General features: G+C 38.5%; 1 long non-coding RNA gene across 1 annotated transcript in view; it reads right to left on the bottom strand.

The window, feature by feature from the left end:
* Positions 1-2,118: 2,118 nt before the first annotated feature.
* Positions 2,119-23,637, bottom strand: part of LOC309493129 — a 130,392-nt gene continuing 108,873 nt past the window's right edge. Inside the window, exon 3 of the long non-coding RNA XR_014203809.1 lies at positions 2,119-3,223. This is a non-coding gene — a long non-coding RNA (uncharacterized lncRNA). The remainder of the gene's footprint in view (positions 3,224-23,637) is intronic.

The following is a 23,637-nucleotide window of genomic DNA, read 5'->3' as shown; positions in this document are numbered from 1 at the left end:
TGATAGGCCCTCGCGTCCATTAAATCACTGCGCTTTGCTTATTTATTTAGCCACTTGCATCATTCTCTGCTCCGGTTCTTTCCGCTTTTACAGTAGTGACAACAAAGCCAGGATAATTTTACTCAATAAAAGTCTGTGCGTAATCTAAAAGCAGCATTGTACGAGTCATGCTCCTGATTGAACTTGTATTGGCCACTGTGCGTTCATACAGAGAGAAGATTCTCCTGGGAGGAGGCCAGAGTTTAAATCAATAGCAAATGAAACCTCCTCCCTTCAATTCTTTCTCCATTTCTCTCTCTTTCTCACACATATTATGTATGCTATATTACACACTGTCTTCTGTTAGTCAGAGAGTCAATGCAAGTATGTTGAACGCACATAAAGTTGACCAACTTTGTTCCCCACAAATTTGTTCCTCCTACAAAGTGAAGAATTTGAATTGTATTATTCATCTTGCATGTCTCTAATTCAACTCAGACCTTCTTTAACCTTTCATGAAAGGCAAGCAGTTACAAGCCTGAATCTAATAAGTTGGATGCTTAGAGTCTTGAGAAAATAATAAAAGCAAATTACATTAGACTCTGAATTTGATCTAATTGTGGAAGTCAAGATGTTTATTGTCTTTTTTTTTTCACCCCGTTGTGTGTGTGTGTGTGTGTGTGTGTGTGTGTGTGCTTATCTTTCTATCCAAGTGGGGACTTCAACCTGAATGCACACAGACTCATGGGGATGTGTCACCGTGGGGACCTAAATTGACGCCCCTATGAGGAAACAAGCTTATAAATCATACAGAATGGGGTTTTTTTGGGTTTTTTTCTGTGATGGGTAAGTAAAAAAAAAATTAAAAAAATACAAAAACATTTAGTCTATGGAGAATCCCCACAAAGATTGCGAACCTGGGGTGCGTTTCCTGTACAACTATATAGCTCGCTGCTTAACTACCATAGTAAGATGCATCGTTGGATAAATCAACTAGCTAGTCCAGCCCGTTCTCATCCTAGGGCGTCATATATTGACGCTTTTGACATTTCGTCTACATCGAACGCACATGGCACCCTTTAGCGTCAATATGAGACGCAGATAGAAATGGGCCAGAAGGCGCCTCCTAGCGGTCTAACCCTATCCCTACACTAGACCTAAACCTACCCATAACCGAACAAAGCTCTGTGCGTCTCATATTGACGCTAAAGGGTGCCATGTGCGTTCGATGTAGACGAAATGTCAAAAGCGTCAGTATTATGACGCCCAAGGATGAGAATGCGTTGGCTAGTCACGACTGTTTCCCGAAACCGTATGTCGCAAAGTATCGTTCAACCACGTTGGTTTATGACGTCTCGCACGTAGTGGACTAATAACTTATTTTAATTAATCTGTTTGAGATCGAATTAACGCTAGATTTTGTCATATAAGTTACAGACATGGCATCTGAAGACCATTTTTAATTTTTCTCAGTTATTTTGCTTTATTACCAGACTCAATATTTAGCTCGTTCTTACATAGTAGAGCACGTTCGCACATGCGCAGTCTTCAAAAACGGTGCTTTAAATCTCTTGACAAACTAAAAGACGCAAATTACATTTGTATGTATTCTAAATAAATAACACGGGTTGTACTGAATGTCAGCTTGCTTATTTAGCTAAAGATAAGGATTTATTCAGTCTACATCTCATGTAAACTAGAAACTATGCTTCTAACCACAGCTCGAGAGCTGTCGTTCCAACCACACAAGTTTGCGATGCTGTTTGCGAACGTTCGTTGGAACGATGGTTTCGGGAAACACCAAATCGTTGAACTATGCTGATAACGACGGAACTTGCGAGCATAGTTGGCTAACATGCTTTCGGGAAACGCACCCCAGACTGTGTGTGTGTGTGTGTGTGTGTGTGTGTGTGTGTGTGACCTGAGATTCTTGGTACCCCCTGAACTGATTTAAACTGATCTGATATAACCTTGTAAACAAGACCTACAAATTCGTTATTTCTATTAAGGAATCAGGTTCCAGGATGTTGAAAAAAATTCTATAAAAATAAATAAAAATAAAAATAAATAAAAGTAAAAAAGTAAAAAAAGTAATAAAAAAAACAATTAAATAAATATAGGTACAACCTCTGAAATACTAAATTTGTTTTAGTAAGTAATTTTGGTCACATGCACATAATCTCAATACAAAAAAATGTAATAATAATCACTACCTAAATTGTCATGTCCATGTCCAAAATACCCAGCTTGGTGCTTACCACCCTAATTGTTCTTTCTCTAATACTCTCCAAAAACTCTCAATTAATCTCTTAATCTCTCCAAATCTGTTCATGTATCCCCTTGGTTGAGGTTGGTGTAGTCTAATGTTTGTTTCATGCTAAGCAAATAATAAATGGGAATTGATTTGAACATGTTTTGAGGCAATTCACACCATTCTAAAAGTGATTGAGCCCAACCAGCTAATTAGACATTTACATTTAGGGGCTAAATAAACACAACTGGCAGGAGAAACAAGAGCGGAAGACACAAGAGTCATTATCATCTCAGCCAACTGATTAGTCTGATAATGAAAGAAAGGCAATGATTCATCAAGAAATGCTCTGAGCCTAAGCTTTATAGCCTTTAATGCCAGCCTTTTCCAATCCTGAAATCTGCGGGAGTCAAATAGAAATCATGCTATCGGCAGCAAACACTGGGAACTAATTAACACTCTCTACTTCAAAACTGCCTCAGACATGCTACAACACAGCTGTACTAAGTCCTACTTTCTTTCATCCACAAGATACTTTCTTTAAGAGATTCAAAAATGGAAGAAAACGAAGCAGGTGAATGGAGAAAAAAAAGCAATAAAAGTGGCTGATAACCTCCAGGGCTTCTAGTCTAATCTCAATGTACATTTGAGCTGTAGGCCAAGGGGCAGAGCCAAGCGCTATGATGAGCTGCAGGCCATGGAGAAAGATGACTAAGCAGGATGAGCAGCCTCAGTTTTAGGATGAAAACAGATGTAGAACTGCTTGCCTCTGGGGTGCCAAGCGAGCTCTTCATTCATGAAATTTATCGCGGTCGAGCGTTGAGCCAGGCTTCGCCTCGCTGCGTTGCCTTGGCCTGTTTTGTAATTAAGTAGCAGGATGATTCGCCTCATTTCATGACTTATGTGTCTGGAGCTTGGTTAAGAGGAGAATTTAACCTCCAGGACTGGAAGACTGACGGGCTGAACTGGCCCTCACTGCTCAGCCCCCGGGACCTGGTGACAGAAAGAGTAAAGTGACATGCTAATGGAAGCCCAAACGGAGAGGCACAAGAAGCAGCACATTCAAACAGGCATTTCACACAGGAAAGGAGACAATACTGCTATTAACTAACATCCCAAATAGAAGCTACTGATTTGCTTGTCCAGTCTAACAAATTGTGTTTTATAATCTATTGCAGATGAACATACACTACTGTTCAAAGGTTTGGGGTTTGGTAAGGTTTTTAATGTGTTTTTTTAAAAAAAGCCTCTAAGGCCACCAAAGCTGATTTTATTTTAATTGATCAAAAATACATAAATGTGTTTCCCATCGTTACCAATGAACCACAGTTCAAATAGTGTTCAATAGAACTTGCGACCATAGTTGGCTAATGATGTTTTTGGGAAATGCACTCCAGTTTAGTTCCTGTTTCTATTAATTCACCTTCTGGAAAGTGCAGTGTTACCAAAAAATAAAATAAAAAAAGAGGTGAAAAAAGAAGCATAATAGGTCCTTTTTAAAATTGAATTTATTCCTGTGATGGAAAAGCTGAATTTTAGCAGTCTTTGGCGTCACATGATCCTTCAGAATATAATATGTTGATCTGGTGATCAATAAACATTTCTTAATATCAATGTTGAAAACAGTTGTGCTGGTTACTGGTTATATATATATACAATCAATTCAATGCAGCTTTGGTATATATATATATATATATTAGGGCTGGGAATCGATAAAAAAAAATTAACTAATTAATTGCACAATTTCTGTAATTAATTGCAATTAATTGCGCTTCCCCCAAGCTTGTAATCATCAATATTTAAACTTAGAATCACCTAATTAAACAACACAGGAAAAAAAGGGAACAGAAAATAGCCCTATATTAAAATATTAAACATCAATATATCATTATATTATTCTTTTTCAATAATCAATCAACATAATCAATTTAACAGATTATTATTATTATTTTATTAATTATTAAAACAAAATATAGTCATACAAAGCTATTATTACCAGAGCATGTGATCAGAGCAGGTCATTTTACCATTGTTGCCCAGCATGGCTATACCAGCTCAGCAAACAGAAGTCAACAGAGAAATTTCACGTTACTTGAGTGGACTTTACATTTCCAGTGCTTAGTACATGATTGAAGCCTTTGGGCCGTTAACGACAGAGCCGCCGACACACACACACACACACACACACGGAACGGAGAGCTCGCCGCTGCTGGGCCATTAACCAGTGCTCGAATTGAGGGGGGGCTGGGGGGATCCGGGACCCCCCATAAGGTATTAGGGACCCCCCATAAGAAATAAAAAATAGAATTAGGGGGGTCCCTCAGATATTTTTATTTTAGTAAAAATAATAATGACAAATCTGATTAAATGCATGCAATGGATACAGTACATTTCGTGAATTGATTATTTACAATAATTTATTTTAAGTTTGTTTATAGCTAGTTGTCTCTTTAAAATGTAAACGCCCCGCCCCACATCTAAAGAGCGCTGTGCGCGCGCATGACATCGTTGACTGACAGGATTGTTTGTTTGGCGCCGCTCCGGTGAAGCTAATTTTAGCTTTTTAAAAAATGGAGAAAAATAAACCTCCACTCCCAGTCGGGAAAAGAAAGCTTCTTACTGACTTTTTTGAGGGGTAATTGTTTCTCTCTGTATATCTTTCTACTTTATATCTGTCCACTCCATGCCGGGGCTTTTGTATTCCTTGCATAAATTGGAAACACTTAGGCTTAAGTTACTAATTTTTCATTATTAATAGTCCTCCTGGTTCTACAGGAGTGCTAGAGATCTCGATGAAGATGGATAAGTAAGGGTTAATGCCCGACGAGGTGTCCATTGTCACGTATTAATGCGCGTCGGACGGTTGCCTCCGCCGAAGTCCATTAATACCTGACAATGGACACCTCGCAGGGCATTAACCCGCTTATACCATGGTCACTTAACAAATAACACATTTTTAAACCATTAGTTTATATTTTAATTAGTTTTACAATCGAAATCTAAAGGCTGTCATTGATAAACGGACCTTATCTGAGCCACAAAGTCTGATATTAAATATAGAGTCATTTCAGCCTTAATAAGCCTGTTAACAAGCAGAATCACTGAAGGAAAGAAGAGGACAGAAAAAGAGACGAGCAGAAACACAAGAACTACAACTGACTTCAGCCACAGTCTAAGATGCTGTTTGTGGAGTTGTTTAATCCTCCTCTGCTGAGATCTTCACAGATTTAATGTCTCCTTTTCGCTTCAGTTCATCTTAGACTGTGGCTGAAGTCAGTTGTAGTTCTTGTGTTTCTGCTCGACTCTTTTTCTGTTCTCTTCTTTCCTTCAGTGATTCTGCTTGTTAACAGGCTTATTAAGGCTGAAATGACTCCATATTTAATATACACAGGTTTTGCGGCTCAGATTAGGTCCAGTTCTGGTTTATTTCTTTGCTCTTGGCTGACATGTGGCATTGCTATGGCCTGCTTGTGGCCCAGATCTGGCAAACAGGAGTGAGCCGCCCAACTGTCATCATTCCACGGCGCTGCATGTGGGTCAGATCCGCATTCCACAAGTGCCAGATGTGGGCCGGATCTGGGCCGAAACGTGTTTTCTACATTTCTATGTAACACATTATATATAGTTATGTTCAGTTCTCCATTTCAGTTGTGGCAAAAGAGACTGAGTTTATATATATATATATACACTAAGTACACTGTAAAAAAATTCTAACCTCCCTAACTCAAAATTTTCTAGTGACTGATAACATCTAAATTTTTCAATTGGCCCAAGTGAAAATCTGTAAATTATAAAATTTAATTTACAGAATTTCACTTGGGCCAATTGCAAAATTTAGATGTTATCAGTCACTAGAAAATTTTGAGTTTGGGAGGTTAGAAATTTTCACCCTCTAAATCCATATTACTTTAGTAAGTAATTTAAAAGAAGAATTATATATATATACACAATTCTTTATCCAGCGTTTTTAATAAATAGTATATATACGCATATTATGATCAAATATACTGTATATTTTGTATAAAGTGTATATTGCGAGACTAACCAACCCCCCGCCCAAAAAAAACTTGGGGACCCCCCATAAGACTTGACTCAATTCGAGCTCTGGACAGAGCGAGCCGACACACACACACACGCGCGCGCGCGCGGAGCACAGAGCGCGCCGACCGACCGACACACACACACGCGCGCGCGCGTGCGCGCGGAGCACAGAGCGCGACGCACATACCGAGCGGAAAAGACCCGAGAATGAAAGCTGCCCGAGAATGAAACCTGACCGCCGAACATGGAGGGGCGGGACGGCATATTTCGGCCTTTTTAATAGCAGACGCAACAGGAAATCATTAAAACGAGGCAAAAAAAAAAAGTGCTGCGTCAATTGCGTTTTTTTTTTTAACGCGTTAAACATTTCAAATTAATCGCAAAGATTAACGCGTTAATTCCCCCAGCCCTAATATATATATATATATATATATATACACACACATATATATATATATATATATATATATATATATATATATATACACAGTGAGGAAAATAATTATTTGAATACCCTGCTATTTTGCAAGTTGCAAGAAATCATGGAGGGGTCTGAAATTGTCATCGTAGGTGCATGTCCACTGTGAGAGACATAATCAAAAAAAAAAAAAAAATACAGAAATCACAATGTATGATTTTTAAACTATTTATTCGTATGATACAGCTGCAAATAAGTATTTGAACACCTGAGAAAATCAATGTTAATATTTGGTACAGTAGCCTTTGTTTGCAATTACAGAGGTCAAACGTTTCCTGTAGTTTTTCACCAGGTTTGCCCACACTGCAGGAGGGATTTTGGCCCACTCCTCCACACAGATCTTCTCTAGATCAGTCAGGTTTCTGGGCTGTCGCTGAGAAACACGGAGTTTGAGCTCCCTCCAAATATTCTCTATTGGGTTTAGGTCTGGAGACTGGCTAGGCCACGCCAGAACCTTGATATGCTTCTTACAGAGCCACTCATTGGTTATCCTGGCTGTGTGCTTTGGGTCATTGTCATGTTGGAAGACCCAGCCTCGACCCATCTTCAATGCTCTAACTGAGGGAAGGAGGTTGTTCCCCAAAATCTCGCAATACATGGCCCCAGTCATCCTCTCCTTAATACAGTGCAGTCGCCCTGTCCCATGTGCAGTCGCCCTGTCCCATTGACAGTCATGTTTAGCTTCTTCCATTTTCTAATGATTGCTCCAACAGTGGACCTTTTTTCACCAAGCTGCTTGGCAATTTCCCCGTAGCCCTTTCCAGCCTTGTGGAGGTGTACAATTTTGTCTCTAGTGTCTTTGGACAGCTCTTTGGTCTTGGCCATGTTAGTAGTTGGATTCTTACTGATTGTATGGGGTGGACAGGTGTCTTTATGCAGCTAACGACCTCAAACAGGTGCATCTAATTTAGGATAATAAATGGAGTGGAGGTGGACATTTTAAAGGCAGACTAACAGGTCTTTGAGGGTCAGAATTCTAGCTCATAGACAGGTGTTCAAATACTTATTTGCAGCTGTATCATACGATTTTTTTGTGATTATGTCTCTCACAGTGGACATGCACCTACGATGACAGTTTCAGACCCCTCCATGATTTCCAAGTGGGAGAACTTGCAAAATAGCAGGGTGTTCAAATACTTATTTTCCTCACTGTATATATATATATATATATATATATGGGATCTGGGAAAACCCACCACATGGTGAAATTTTACCTATTACAGGTTTTGATATCATATGGAAGCTGGTATCAAGCCCTTTCCAAATATGTTTTTATTTTTATCATAGCTTGTTGGTAGCAAAAGTTATGTTTATCTGAAGTCGGCCGATCGCTATGATTTTCTGGAACGGAATTTTGAGAAAAACAGGTTTAATTAACTGTCACCGTCGGGACGCTTGGCACTCTTTTTTTTTTAAACAGGATTGGCGCGAAATACGCACTAATACACATTCACTGTACATGTTATGTGGAATTTACTGAAAACGGCCCAGCGCAACATCCGACGGGTTTCCCCAGATCGCATCACACATATATATATATATATATATATATATATATATATATATATATATATATATATATATATATATATATATATATATATATATATATATATATATATCATTAAATTAATTAGGTAAAAATTAACTGATTTGTATACAAACACTTAAATTACACTTTTATTTATTTTTATAATAATAAAGTTATATGAAATATAAACATTTAAATGGTGGCTGCATAAAAACCTGCCAGATTTATTCAAACATGCATTAAAAATTTAAAAACATTAAAAATGATAATGAATATGTAATATGGTGCATATATTTAGCAAAATGCTCCTCTCTAGAGTTAATTTTTCTAGCTGACTAACAAGTTTATGGTCACTGGATATGGTTTTTCTGAGGTAAATGTGACGTTACATGACATTAGCCGCGTTTCCACTGTTGGGCCAGTGCGAGCCAGGGCTTTAATAGCCGGGCTAATAGCACCGGTCCTGCGTTTCCACTGTCGGGCCAGAAGCTCCACAGCACTTCACTAAAACATGCCCGTAACACGCCTCTCTGGAACAACGTCACACTAACCCATAATTTCACCAACAAATGGAAGTTTTATCAGACAACTAATCAGAAATCACTGGAAACAGCGTTGAAAACAAACATGATAAAAGCGACCGTTTGCTGGCATTTTTGTTGTTTACTTGAATATTTAAAACCCAAGCATCGATGTTTTACCACAGGTTTACATTAAAAAGTGATAAATTGATCATAATTAATTAAAAATGTCAAAATTGCACATTAGTCACACAGAAATAAATTACCGTTAACGTTAGGTCTATTTCATAAAAGAAAGAGGACACACTTACTTCTTCAGTCGCGTCTGTTTCTGTTTATTTGGTAGTTACAGGACATATTTACATCACATTTAGAAAGAATGATAATTTCTACAAATATATGCCACCAAAAATACGACCTGAGGAGCTTTAGCACTCTCTCGACTCCCATTCAGATATTTTCCGTCAGAGAAACAGAGGAAGCTCCCAAAAAAAAGTTGCTTTATTTTATGATAGTCCGGTATAAAGAGACGAGGCATAAAATAAAAACATGATTGTGATAGCCTTTATGATTGGTCTGATTTCTTCAAGCGTTCACTATGTTTTTTTACTATGTGTATCTTCAAGCGTTTACTATGTTTACTATGGTAATGGTTAGCGCGCATAGTCTTTTGCATCACAAACAGAAGGCATGCAAACATGAACGTGAGTTAAATTATTTTAAAAGTCTTTAATGCTGACAGAATCATCCGGTGCTGCCGTCTCCCGACTCAGGTAAACTCCACCTCTGTTCGTAACCACTCATCTAGCCCGAGCTGGCCCGCTTTGGCCCAAGGTATTCGACGGGCCAGAAATCCTGGTCGTTGACAGTGGAAACGCGACTGGCCCTGGCACGCACTAGCACGGCCCGGCCCTGGCCCGACAGTGGAAACGCGGCTATTGTTTACAAGCTGATTTAGGCCCCGATCACACCTAACGCGTTTTTCAGTTTCGAAAACGCGAGGTGCACAGCACTTACCATCACACAGAACGAGCAGTGCGCTGCGTTTTTTATGTTGCTAGGCAACCACTGAAACAGCTGTCCTGTCAGTCAAGTAAACGTCAAATCAGCCTTTTATTAACTTTATTTACTTTCTGTTAAAATTGTGGTAGTTACGGTTCGTGAAGTCGTTAAGCTCCTGGTAACCCGCGTGAGCACCACAAGTTTATCCTCCATCATCACACTCTCCGGGCGTTCAAGCAACTAGCTTTCATCACTAGAACAGAAGGCCCGCTTCTCCATTCAATCGATTGGACAGTGGAAAAAATTAGGGATGGCCATGATTAATCGACGATCGATAATTGATCGTTAAGAATTTCGTCGATCACGTTTATTTGTTATCGATTAAACTAATGCAGGTTGCGTTGCGTAGTGTGTCTTGAAGCAATGGAATTCATTTTAGCGCGGAGGTACCTGTGCATCCCGGCAACGTCAGTCCCCGGCTGCCCCGGCTTGACAGTCTCACCCCAAAACGTCATATACTGACGCGTCTTGACCATGCGTCAACATACGACGAAAAGGGTACCCCCATAACGTCCATGTGTGACGATTCGGGTTATGGGTAGGTTTAGGTATGCGTTAGGGTACCGCTAGGAGGCGCTGCTGGTGCGCTTCTGTCTGCGTCTCATATTGACGTTAAAGGGGTACCCTTTTCGTCGTATGTTGACGCATGGTCAAGACGCGTCAGTATATGACGTTTTGGGGTGAGACCGGGCTGCTCAGAGCGGGTGTTTTCGGCGGCTGGACTGGCTGTCACCAGGTTGCGGTCGCGTCTGATCCCAGATCATGTCAACATGCTTATCTTTCTCAACAGAAATCAGTAGACTGGTGCAGAAGTTCTATGGGAACTTCAAGCGTTTTCTCAGATCGGATAGCTATCTGATTTATCAAAACGATTCCATTTACACCTGGTCACATAAATGTGTTTTTGCAAAACGGATATAAATCCGATCTTGAATTCCCGCGCTATATGCATATTTAAATTGTTGCACGTCATCGAATGCAACTGATATGAGCTGCATTTTATTGATCATCAGCGAAAATTTCTAAATCAAAGACCGCAACAAGATATTGCGGCAACAGCCCTGGTAAGATCATTTCGGTTCTTTACTTTTAATGAAGATGATTGTGTGTTGATTAATGACTTTCACTTTGATTTGCGATAGTTTGCACGTTAGCTTGATGAATAGATGCTCATCTGTGGTGATGCGTGTTGAAGTAGCGTCGTCATATCTGGATATAACATGACATATAGCCTATAACACGCTCTCACACGTTTATTTCTTATCATTTTTGGGATAAGTCAAATTTACATATGTGGTTTCAACAACCAGATGCATTTACTCTTGTCCAGTTTCGTCTGGAATGCGTCTCAGATATAAAGTATAAAGTGGTTTGAGCGATCGGATTTAAATCCGTCTCGAATGCGTTTCGGAGGGCATTTAGATTTGGTCTTTTCACGACCGGATAGCTATCCGATCACAGAAAACGGATGAAGTGGCCATGGGTGCTCGCAGCTGCAGGTTCCGCTGGTTTAGAGCACCGCAGGAATCTTCAAGTCTACCGAACGTCCAGTTTCACTGCCACAAGTTGATCTTCTTGTAATAAAGATCTCATCGAGGACAAACAAACTGTATTTTTGTATTTTCATTGCATTTTTAATTTATAAAAAGTTAAAGAAATAATACATTTCAATATAAAAATATTAATGATTAATCGATAGTCGATCGTTAATTCTCCCGACGATCGACTAATAAAATTTAATCGAATGCCCATCCCTAGAAAAAATAGTAGCTTTTTTTTTTTACTTCAAAAACGCGAGGCGCAGCAGGCGCAGAACCAGCGCGCAGAACGCTCGCTGCCATAGGAAACCAATCGAAAATAGGCGTCAGGTGTGATCTGCCCCTTACTGACGTCTTTCCACGGTTGAAACACTGATTGAGCGATTCCATGTCACATGATACGGATTTCGATAAGTTGTACTCTACCTTTCAACATACTTTCAGATGCTCATTCATGTTTATTTCGCGCTGTAACTGGTATTATTAAGCCGGAAGAGAAGATCATGTGCTGCAGCTTCTCTTGAGCTGAGCTGCGCCAGAGCGATCTCACGCCACAGCGCCAAAACGGTATATGTTTTTGAATTTCGTAAGACAATGGACTTAATTTGAAATCTGAGACTTTGTTTCATATCAATAGTAACAAAGCACAAAGATTATTGCGATTTATTGGATGGGATGCGTGCTAAATGTTACATTCATTCATTAGCTGAAAACAGGATGACTAATCGATTCTTGGGATTTAAGAATCGATATTGGTTCGTAAAAATGAGAATCGATTAAAATCGAGAAATCGATATTTTTTACCCAGCCCTACTACAGTATATATATATATATATATATATATATATATATAAAATGCATCCATGCTGAATAAAAGTATTTATAAAAAAAAAAGAAAAGAAACTGACCCAAAACTTTGGTAAGGTATACACGACAAACACTGATATGGTAACAGCCACTAGTAACAGAGGCGTCTCTACAAATAGTGGAATTATTCATTTAACTAAAAGACACAGGTGGAACCAAAGAAATACAGTTGCATTGTTGTATTTTTCTCGCTTAGATTTATAGTAGGCCTATGCTGTGTTTGTTTATACAACAATATATTAAGTTCAGATATGATTTTGTGTTCTGCAAAACAAACCAATTTCTGTATCACAAATAATGCATGTCAGCAACCCAGAATTGAGATTGTCTATGTATATTCTTCTGTCTTCATTTTGCCACAGTGAGAGCAGCCAATGCACACAAACAAATCAGATTAATACCTGCTTTTCAGACCTATTAATTTACACACACATTTACGAAACTACTTTCAGGCATAATAAATCACTTTGCTTGTATGCATTTAAGGAGGCATGTCCAAATTTCCTATTCATTAACGGAAACCCTACGGAAAAGACAAGACAAGTTATTTTGCTCATGTGATACAGTCCTAAGTAGACTACATAAATAGATCAGCTCAGACATTTTTGGTGGGTACTACTGTAATGAAGTGAAAAGATCTCAATGAACCTTCGTTAAAAGTATTAAGAACCACAATTACGTTCATGATGATCTAGAACTTCATCCAAAATAGTGTCTTCCACAATGTAATCCACTGCTGTTTTTCTGAGGTATTGTGGGGAGATTTCATTTGGCAAGAAGCCTTTACTCTATGCATATTATTTATGTGCATTTCTCAGCAAACTTCAAATTGGATGACCCGATTTCAGTTTCTGATGATCCTCTACACTTAAAAAACAAATTTGTGGATCATATTTCCAGCATTAGCATTTAATAGAGGTGTGTGCCCATCTCCTCTCCAAATAATGAGCAAGTTTTGGAGCCGGCTATATAGTGACATTTGCCACAGACACAAGCTATACAAATGCAAATGTAATCTGCCTGTCCTCCTTGAGATCCTAATTGTTTGCAGCTGCACAGCAATCTTTGGGATAAAAGCAGTATTTGCTTCTATTAGAGTCTGCTCTGACTGGAGACCACTCTCTCACGAAGGCATATCATTTAACCATTTCTGGCGCGGAGGAAAACAGATCAATGTCAACACCAGGCGACTGCACACTAATCCAGGGATTAGACTGAAGGTCATCTGGCTAACATTACTAAAATAAATAGCTTAAAAGTTCAGGTTTTGGTGTCACAGGATTAAAGAATGTCTCACAGTGAATGAGGTGAATTGTAAATACAAACAGTGAGCCAGCGATAACATAAAAGCACCATTACGTTACAATGGTTAAAATGCCAATATCATAAAAACCTTCTCTGATGTGCATAAGGCACATTCATTTTTAATAATTTAACAGTCCAGAATTAATTATTCAGTTTCTAACACATGTAAATGTGTTTATTGCAAGACATATTTTTTAGGTTTTGACTCTACAACAGGGCTATTCAATTATTGTAATTCGAGGGCCGGATTATTAAATCGAAAAGTTGAGGCAGGCCGGTGGGTTTAGCTTATTTATTGAAACATTATGTATTATTTATTGAAACATAACAGTATCAATAAATAACCTAAAGTAAACCTAAAAAAAAATATTGTATTTACTTGGAAATGTGGTACTCAACAGTATGCAGATTTATAAGACCATTATAAATAACTAATTTAAAGGGATAGTTCACCCAAAAATGAAAATTCTATCATCATTTACTCACCCTCAAGTTGTTTCAAACCTGTATGAATTATTTTTTTCTGCTGAACACAAAAGAAGATATTTAGAAAAATGTCGGTAACCAAACAGTTGATGGAACCCATTGACTTCCATAGTAGGAAAAAAAAAAATACTATGGAAGTCAATGGGGTCCATCAACTGTTTGGTTACAGACATTTTTCTAAATATCTTATTTTGTGTTCAGCAGAAAAAAGAAATCCATACAGGTTTGAAATTAAATGAAAATATTCTGACAGTGAGACTTGGAAACCACAGGTAAAACCATGCATGGCTACATGCACTCTCCCACTGTATAAAAAATGCCTAAACACAAGTAAAAACTATACACACACACACACACACACACACACACACACACACACACACACACACACACACACACACACACACACACACACACACACACACACACACACCTTCACAAAGAAACTACCATAATTTCATAACAAAAATGAAATATACAGTATATTCCTCAAGCCACCTAATAAATCTAATGCAATATAAATAACTATAACATGGTATTCAATATAAATATTCCACATTTCTGCCCAAACCATGGTATATTACTACAGAACATTCAAGGTAGGCTAAATGTTTGTAATGGTGGTGAATAGGGGATTTAGAGTCTCCTAATATCTATGGCACAATGTGTCTGCTGTTTTCCGTCATCAGTCTTGTTGGGAATGTTGATGCTGTTTCATCCAATTTAAAACTAGTTACAACTCTCTTGTGTTTAGAACTATATACTTACACCACTGATCAAGCCCAAGCCTCAGTTACTATACAAAAGCGTTACCCAGTAACTAATAAATGCTAAGTAGTTACTGGAAAAATGGTATATGTGTGATCATGTCATACACATCAAAAGTAAACCTAGACACATGGGTAAAAATGCACATGTAGATGCAACAAGAGAGAAAAAGTGAGTGAAAGCAGACTGCTGTGGGGGTAGTCTGCTTGTGGTCAGGCAGGCATAAGGCTTCATGTGGGAATAAGAGAGAGATAAATGAATAGGGGACAGCGACAAGGGCAAAGCTCAATAGAGAGCAGCATGAGACGAGTGGAGCATTTCACCACGGCCTGCTTCTCATTAACATTCCTCTACATTTAGAAGAGCAGAGAAAAAGTCACCCTCTCACACACAGACACACACCCACACACAAAATCACCCCTATCATCATCTCATCTGACCTCGTTTTAAACAACTTAGCCTGAACAGCTTAGCCAGTTTGAAGTAAGGGGAGGAAAAAAAAACTAATCATAACATAATCTGAAAGCTCTACCAATTTATTCCTGGAACTGATTCATTAACAAGATGTCCATATTTCTTAATTAATCCCTCAGATATGTCAGATTCAGATGTTTACACACAAGCAAAATATCTAGAAGCAAAATCCCACAAATGAATAGCCGGGTATTACTTAAAGAGCAAAAGCCCCGGTCTATTTAATGAGAGCAATCATAATACTAAACACACCACAAAACCGTGAGACTTATAATTCTAGTCCAGTCGTTTTGGTGTCTATGGGGCTTGGCTGGAAAAGGATGAAGGTTTTATGTTTAATAGCTGACTATGTATTGCTGCATAGGCAATTTAAATCTTGTTCCGGAAAGTATGGGTGTTCTGTTAGTGTCTGTGAGCATCCCTAAAAACAGATGACTGCCTGTGTCCGTCGCAGAGGGTGTGCATCTTCATTAATGTCCAATCAAAATCCAATTACAGCCCCTATCGGTGCAAATTAAAGCCGTTTGCATTAAAATGCTACTGCGGGCTGAAATATTTCCAATCACTGCAACGCTTGATTATCACTCTGTCAGGATCAGCCTTTGGAAAATTAAGTATGGCATGTTGGGGGTTTATAAATTCCCCCTCCCGTTTTCCCTGTGGCCTATTTACCATAAACTGTGTGAGAACACAAACTGCAGCGAGCATGGCAAAAAAATAAAATAAAAAAAAGAGTCTGCCAGCCGGCACAAGGACATGCCCATTAACCAGATGTCCCCTGAGTGATGTCATCCAGTGCCCTCAGCAAGGCCATAGTTCCCACGGGCAATGGAGCACTAAAATTCCCATAGTTCAGATCAGGTCTGGAAGGGTCAGAGAAGTAAGGATGTTTGTATTTCCCAGAGCAGTTCTGAGAGCATGATAGATAGATGGATAGATGGATGGATAGATGGATAGATGTTATAGTTTGTTATAGGGGCTTAACATCTTCCGGTATTCTGGGAAGACTTTCGCTATATGTTGGAACATGTATCTGTGGGGATTTTAGTATATCACATGAGCAGGAGTGTGATATGCCATGCTATATCAGCATGGCTGTGATGTGGCCATAGAAACAGCTGTGCTGAGTCATATTGCCCTCATCAAAACAATTTCCCCGGGAACAAATAATAGATTCATGAGACCAACGATTGGACGTTAGATATACCCATAACAAATTATATCTAAACAGTACAGAGACATCAAAGCCAGCAGCAAATGTCAGAAGGACTTGCCGAGATAAGGCTGTTCTCGGCGGGTGTACATAAGCGTTGACTGTCCGGCAATCGCCTGGATCTCACAAATCCGAAAACGGCGGAGCAAATTTTCAAATAGTTGCTATCTTTATAAATAAACAGCAGATTTGTAGTTTAAACAACTATATTCTTGCCTGAAAAACTCCTGAAGCTAGATTCTGTAACACAACAACAGTAGTATTTTAAAAATGATGGTGGGTTTTGCTGACAGTTTAGAAAGACAAGTGGAGTGATACAAACAGTGCTGATACTGCTCCTAGAAGGCCTCTCAGCAAAGCAGATTCCAATCAGATCATTTTATAATACATTTATCATTTTGGTTTCACTTTATTTTGATGGTCCCTTTAACACATTCTGTTGCCAATAAGTGATATTGCACTTACATGTCAACTAACTCGCATTAGAGTGTTAGGGCATTTTCACACCTGAAAGTTCCGAACCAAAGTTCATGTTTTGAGACATTGTATACATTCGGTTAGTTTTGGTTTAATTTCACATTGCAATTATGCGAGCGCACTAAAGAACTTTACATGACGTACTTGCGTCCTGTCATCATCATCTATGTGGGCTGCATCTTGACATTGATTGGTTTGTAAACGGACAAGCGTCTGACGTCAGAATGTTGTCAATTCGGCATGTAACTCTGACAAGAATGAATAAATAGACGCATATCTTTGCCACTATACTTTTATTATTATGGCATTACTACCTGCAGCACCAACTAAACTCGAGGCTAGTTCAATTTCGCAAAATGAACGTCCTTGTTGTGCGAACATTTTATCGTCGCCAGCAGGACGCAAGACAAATATCTCTGAGTGTGTGTGTGCGCGTGCGTGTGAATCAGCAAGAAGAAACGCTGGGGGCAGGACTGACAGATCTGCACATAAATATTCTTCTTCAGTTGTTTAGGCTACGTGGGAACCACCGGAACTTCCTGTAAATGGTCTGAAAGTCCGAACCAAACAGAAAATGCTTTCACACTAGAAACGAACCAAACCTTTGTTCAGTTTGATCCGGACCGAGACTACCTCTTTTCATCGGACCAAATTTCATCTGTTTTTTTTTTTGTCCGGACTGTGGTCCATGGAAGGTTTCACACCTGTCATTTTGATTCGGACCAAACAAAGGTAGATGTGAAAGGGCCCTTAGTAGAGGTTAGAATAAAGACTGGCAGGGTTAGGGTTAGGGTTAGAATAAGTTGACATGTAGTTCCAAAGGTACTTATAGTCAGTAGAATGTCTGTTGAGGAGCATCAAAATAAAGAGTTAGCAGATATTAAGCAGACAGTCTACTAATACTCTAACGAAAGTTAGTTAACATGCAGTTTTGAACAGTGTTCAAAAGGGACCATCAAATTAAAGTGTTGCTAAAACATATAATCAAGTTAAATTTGATTAACAACATATAGCCTTGATTAAAGATTAAAACATATAGCCTCCTCATTTTAAGAAGGGAGTCCCTTCGCAAGGGACATAATCATATTTAAGAGTTTTGCCATCAAAAGGTTTGAAAACTGCTCTAAGATGTCATTGCATGGAGTAGCATTACGTTTTGTCTTAAATGGAATGGAGGGCCTAGCCAAAACCCATTAATCAGAAGGACATGTCCATATACTTTTGGCTGTGTGTCATCATTGGGAAAGTGTCATCTTAAAAAAAAAATTAAAAAAACAACAACAAAAGGACTGGTAGTTTCTCAGCAGGCTGGAGACCTCAAGGTGACTGGTGAGTGTTTTGTGAGTGTGTTTTCGGGGCTCGCCACACTCCAGTCACGCTTCTGTCAAACAATGATGGAGTGACAGTGAAGCTCTCGCCATGCACGTCTGCCATGGCCCTAGGAAGCCTCTCCCAACAGCTTCATCATCAGCAAGCCTTAATCATAATGCAAGAAAGGGGAAACAAGAACCCTGGAAAGGGTAAAAGCTAACTTTGATACCCAGGCTGTCATTTAATCTGGTTAGCTGTAGTTGACAACAATCATCAAAAGTCTCCTTGAAACATGGCACAGAGAAGGTGAACTGTCTCCATCGCTTCTTTCATTCATTCATCAAGTGGGTTGGGGAGGGTCACAGGAAACCCCTAATCTCCAATTCTCATTTTAAAACAAAAAAAAAAAAGAAAAAGAAAAAAGAAAAACATTAAATGTTGGAAGAATGTGTTTTTTATTGCCTCCATCTTAGAGCAATTTGGCGCTTCTAATTAAGACCACATGTCCTTGAATCCATGCGTGGGCCATTGCACACAATACAAAATCAGAATGCCTAGACACGTTTAATAGCTAAAAACAGGTTAGTTGGTTTAGTTTGTTCTTTTAAATTAATTGGGTTGACTGAGATGTGCTTCATTTTGTGTTGTAGTTGTTAGTTTTTGTGTAGGCCATCTTCAGCCACTCTTTAAGGTTGTGTGTGCTGAGATGTTGTTGTGTTAACTGGCTGAAAGAGTTTCAGATTTTTCCCCCACAGAAAAAGAGACATAATGTGGCTATGCTGATATGTACATTTAATCACATATAGTCCTAGAATATTCGGAAGAGAACAAACAAGGCATTGATAGTCATGTGACCTGAAAATGGAGGGGGTGGAGGAGGAATAAAAAAAAAAAGGTAAAGAGACAGAGGCAGTGTAATCAGAGAGAAGGAGCCATGGGAATGTTTGGGATTGTTTATTATGTTCACTAGACAAAGACGACACAAAGCTATTGTTCAAATGTGGGTTAAGACCAATATTTCTATATGTAACTCTTTAGCCCTATTCGGACGGGACTAGTGTTCTAAATGCAATTTGAGTAACAATTCTTATCACCCGACGTCTGTAATTTCATGTACCGATTTGGACGGAACTAACATCTCCATGTTTATTACAGAAGTGGGAGTGTGTGTTTTCGAGTGTGTGTGTTTTTTTTATTTTTTATGAATTACTTATTGATGTAACTTTTATTAATTAGTAAAACCCTATTCAAATAAACTTAATACAAGTTTATAGAAGTGGCTTTTTACAATAAATCCACATAAGTGAGCAGAGACATCTAGACCCTGATTCCTGACACTGATATTAAAATGGGCAGTCTTCACAGTTTACACGATTTGGCTCTTTTTATTAATTTTACAATTAAATGTTTCCGTCTGATACATTCATGTTGAAATGAAATGAAATGAAATGAAAGTATGGAAAAGACTGGTGCACAAATGGTAGCTCAGGTAGGTAAAAAAAAAAACACAGCAGCATTAGGATAATACAACATCAGCAATCACAGACATTAGCATTTGGACGGGATTAGATTTCTCAGGGGACCGCTGAGTTTGCCGAAAAACAGAAAGTAATTTGCCCTGGAATTTTTACTGAGGTTGTGTGAGAAAAGCACAAAAATGGCATTCAGATAGGATTAAGTACGTCTGTGAAACAACTTCCAAACAACTTCCTGAAACACTTTAGCAACTACCTAGGAATCATTCACGGCCTAGCAACTTATAGCAACTACCCAAAACACCCTAGCAACCTCTCATTGTCTGGAAACTTCCTAGTAACCACCTGAAACACCTTAGCAACTACCTAACAGACACCCACTGCCTGTCAACATCATTGTAACCTATCAAAACACCTTAGCAACTATTTAGCAACCACTCATATCCGAGTAACATCATAGTAACATAGCAACCCATATTTGCCTGGCAACTTCCTAGCAACCACCCAAAACACCTTAGCAATGACCTAGCAACCTCTTATTGCCTGGAAACTTCCTAGTAACCCCCTGAAACACATTAGCTACTAACTAGGAATTATTCACGTTTTGGCAACTTCCAAGCTACCACCAAAAACACCCTTGTAACTACCTTGCAACCTCTCATTGTCAGGAAACTTCCTAGTAACCACCTGAAACATCTTAGCAACTAACTAGAATCCACTCCCTGCCTGGCAACTTTCTAGTAGCCAAGACACCACTCACTGCCTAGCAATGTCCTACGCACAGACCTTGACACTTTCAATACCTCAGCAATTACCTACTGTAGCTCCCTACCTGGCAACTTAATAGCAACCTCCTAAAACACCTTAGCAACTACCTAACCAACACTCACTGGCTCTTAACCTCCTTGTAACCATCCATAACACCTTAGTAACTGCTCAGCGACCTCCTAGTAACATAGGAACCACTCAATGTCTATACTATATATAACTTACAGCAAATAGCCTTACCTTCAATCTTTAAATCACATAAAAACTGCCCAGCATTCAAGTTGCACAAGGCTTATATAACATTCAGGCTAGCCTGCAAACCATAACCTCCCTGTCATTTAAGTAACTTTCAGACAAACTCTCCTATTCTAGTTTCTAGTTTACTTTATTATTTCTCTGAATTTTTAGCAATACATTGATTTTCTGTTCTAAACCAACAGAAGGAAAAACAAAACAAAAATGCAGGTTTATAAATAAATATCCAGTATATGTTCTTGATTTCAGTTTTTTGCAGTAATGACTGAATAGAAGTTTTGAAATAATTAATTATTACACAATTTTCATTTAATTCAAATATGCCCTAATTACTTCGCCGTCACTTTGTACATGAGTACATGTGTCACTAACGGTTGCAAGGAACACACAATGAAAATGAAGATCAGGTAAAACGCATTTAATAATCATTTTAAGCAAGATAAGCAAATGAAACCAACCGCTATGCGTAAACGTGACCGGATAATGAGTGATACAAATCGAGGAACGTAAATGGACAAAGATAATGAACTAAATGATTAGCAGCTTTGACGATTAATCAGTGTCCATAGAAACTAATGATTGGCGGGAAACTAAGACAGAGGAAAACATGTGACTGAGAAAACAAACTAAAAGTCCATGAAGATCAAAATAACTGAATGTTCGTGACAACATGATTATATATCAACTCTTGCATGGACTTGCATAATGTTTTATCATGGGTCTGTTTTTTTTTTTGTTTTTTTACACTGATGCACGGCTACATTAAAAAAATACAAAAATAAATAAATGACTGTTTTGTGGTTTCTTTTGTTTCCCAGAAACAGGGCAAGAGCAGTGAGATTTTCATGCACAATTTTATAAATAAATATATTCATAGCGGTGAGGTAGAGATAAACTCCCAGTAAGTGTACTAAAACAGCACTTTCCAAAGGCACTGAGTTAAAAGCCATGTAAACAGATTACAGAGTCTTAGGGGTAAATAACATTATGAAAAAAAAAAAAATTCACAGTTTCATGTTCATTCCTGGAACTGGTGCATTGAATAGGTACTGGAAAGGTATTTATTCAGTCTCTCTCTCTCTCTCTCTCTCTCTCTCTCTCTCTCTCTCTCTCTCTCTCTCTCTCTCTCTCTCTCTCTCTCTCTCTCTCATTAATACACTTGAATAGCCAGGTTTATGGGCTCTCTTGTTTCAATTGACATGATATTTCTTATATTTAATAATCACCCCTCTGAATGCTTTAAAGGGGTGGTTTACTGCTTTTTTTCTTTGCATGATTGTGTTTATGGGGTGCAATATAACATGTCTTCGGGTTTTTTTTTTTTTTTTAAGTCTTATTTTTCATAAATTTCACCTTTATTGTAAGCCGCTTTCTCCTCTGTCATTTGAACGACCGGTTGACTTCCTGATTCTATGAAACCACTCCCTCGGAAACAGGCAATGGGCTCAGATTGGTTAGTTGGGCCGGTGTGTTGTAATTGGCTAAACTGCGTAGTGCATGTTATCCGGAATCTTCACGCCCATTACCTTTACGGGCCAAAGTCGCATGTGCTCCGGTCAAATGTAAATAATGGTGTCAATACTGCCGTATCAGTTTGAGCCAGAATCAGACCCAGAAAGCGGCAATGAAGAGAATCAAGCAACCTCAGCAAACACGGCTCTTACAAGACGTTTCTGAATGGTACTAATTTTTTTATTATTATTATTCTATTCTATTCTATTCTATTCTATTCTATTCTATTCTATTCTAATCTAATCTACTATTATTATATAAGAATTTCGATACGCTGTTACTTGAAAATGCTACTGCTGCTTGTTAGCTTTTGATATACGGTTTTCTTCTGATTAAACATTTAATATAACTGAATAAATGACTGAGTAATACCGTTTTTTAAAGTTATTGTTTTAACTTCAACAGCTGAAGTTGGCTGTTGCGATTACATATAATTTTTTGAACTTTATACACGTTTGTCTTATACACACAAAATAGCATCGAACTAACTGGCTATAAACAAACAGCGTTGGCATTGGTTTACGTTCTTGATCAAATCGAAAAATTACGTCATAAAATATACATGGAAAATACATTTACAAAATTAGTACATAATTACAAATTCAGGTCCAAAATGTTTGTACGCGTTTGTACGTGTAAGTGGCTACTAAAGCCAGCGCTGGCATTTGTTTACGTCCTTGATAAAACTAAAACATTACGACTGAAATTATACATGCAAACATTAGTAAGTCTTACTTACAGGTTGTGGCCCAACAACTGCTGCCTCTGGTTTTAAAGTTGGAACTGCTTCATGTTTTAGTAACAGTTTCTTGTTGAATCCGGCATTGAATTCGTGGAGATTCTGGAAGCTGTCTTCCGTAAAATGCGCAGCACAGAAAGCTTTTACGATTGAAATTTTCAGGAACATAATCAAACATAAATTTTAGCCATTGTTGACGAACTACAGCGTCCGTATGAAGCCCGAACACAGAAGACCTGACAGCTGGGTGAAAATAACACACTTTCGACGGCATGGCTACAGCTCTCCACTATAACTCTTCCTCTTCGACAAAGCCGCAGAAATATGGCCATGCCCCCTTTTTTGCATGGGTTAGTTACGTATAAAACCCGGGAAGTATCTCGTTGTAGTCCCATTCGAGTCGTTTTTGTAGGCATTAAACTTCCTGATTTTTAAAAGACGATATCTCTGCTTACGTTGAACTTTCAGCGCAGCAACTTTGCAGATACTGTTCATGCACCAACAGCAACATTACACACCATTTAAAATGAAAAAAGTGAAATCACAATCAACCACCCCTTTAAGGGCCGAAAGTTTACAGAAACGA

Source organism: Leuciscus leuciscus (genome assembly GCF_965113295.1).
Source record: "Leuciscus leuciscus genome assembly, chromosome: 2".
Lineage (NCBI taxonomy): Eukaryota > Metazoa > Chordata > Actinopteri > Cypriniformes > Leuciscidae > Leuciscus > Leuciscus leuciscus.
The sequence above is the reverse complement of the archived record's forward strand: the minus strand, read 5'-3'. Positions and strand labels throughout refer to the sequence as shown.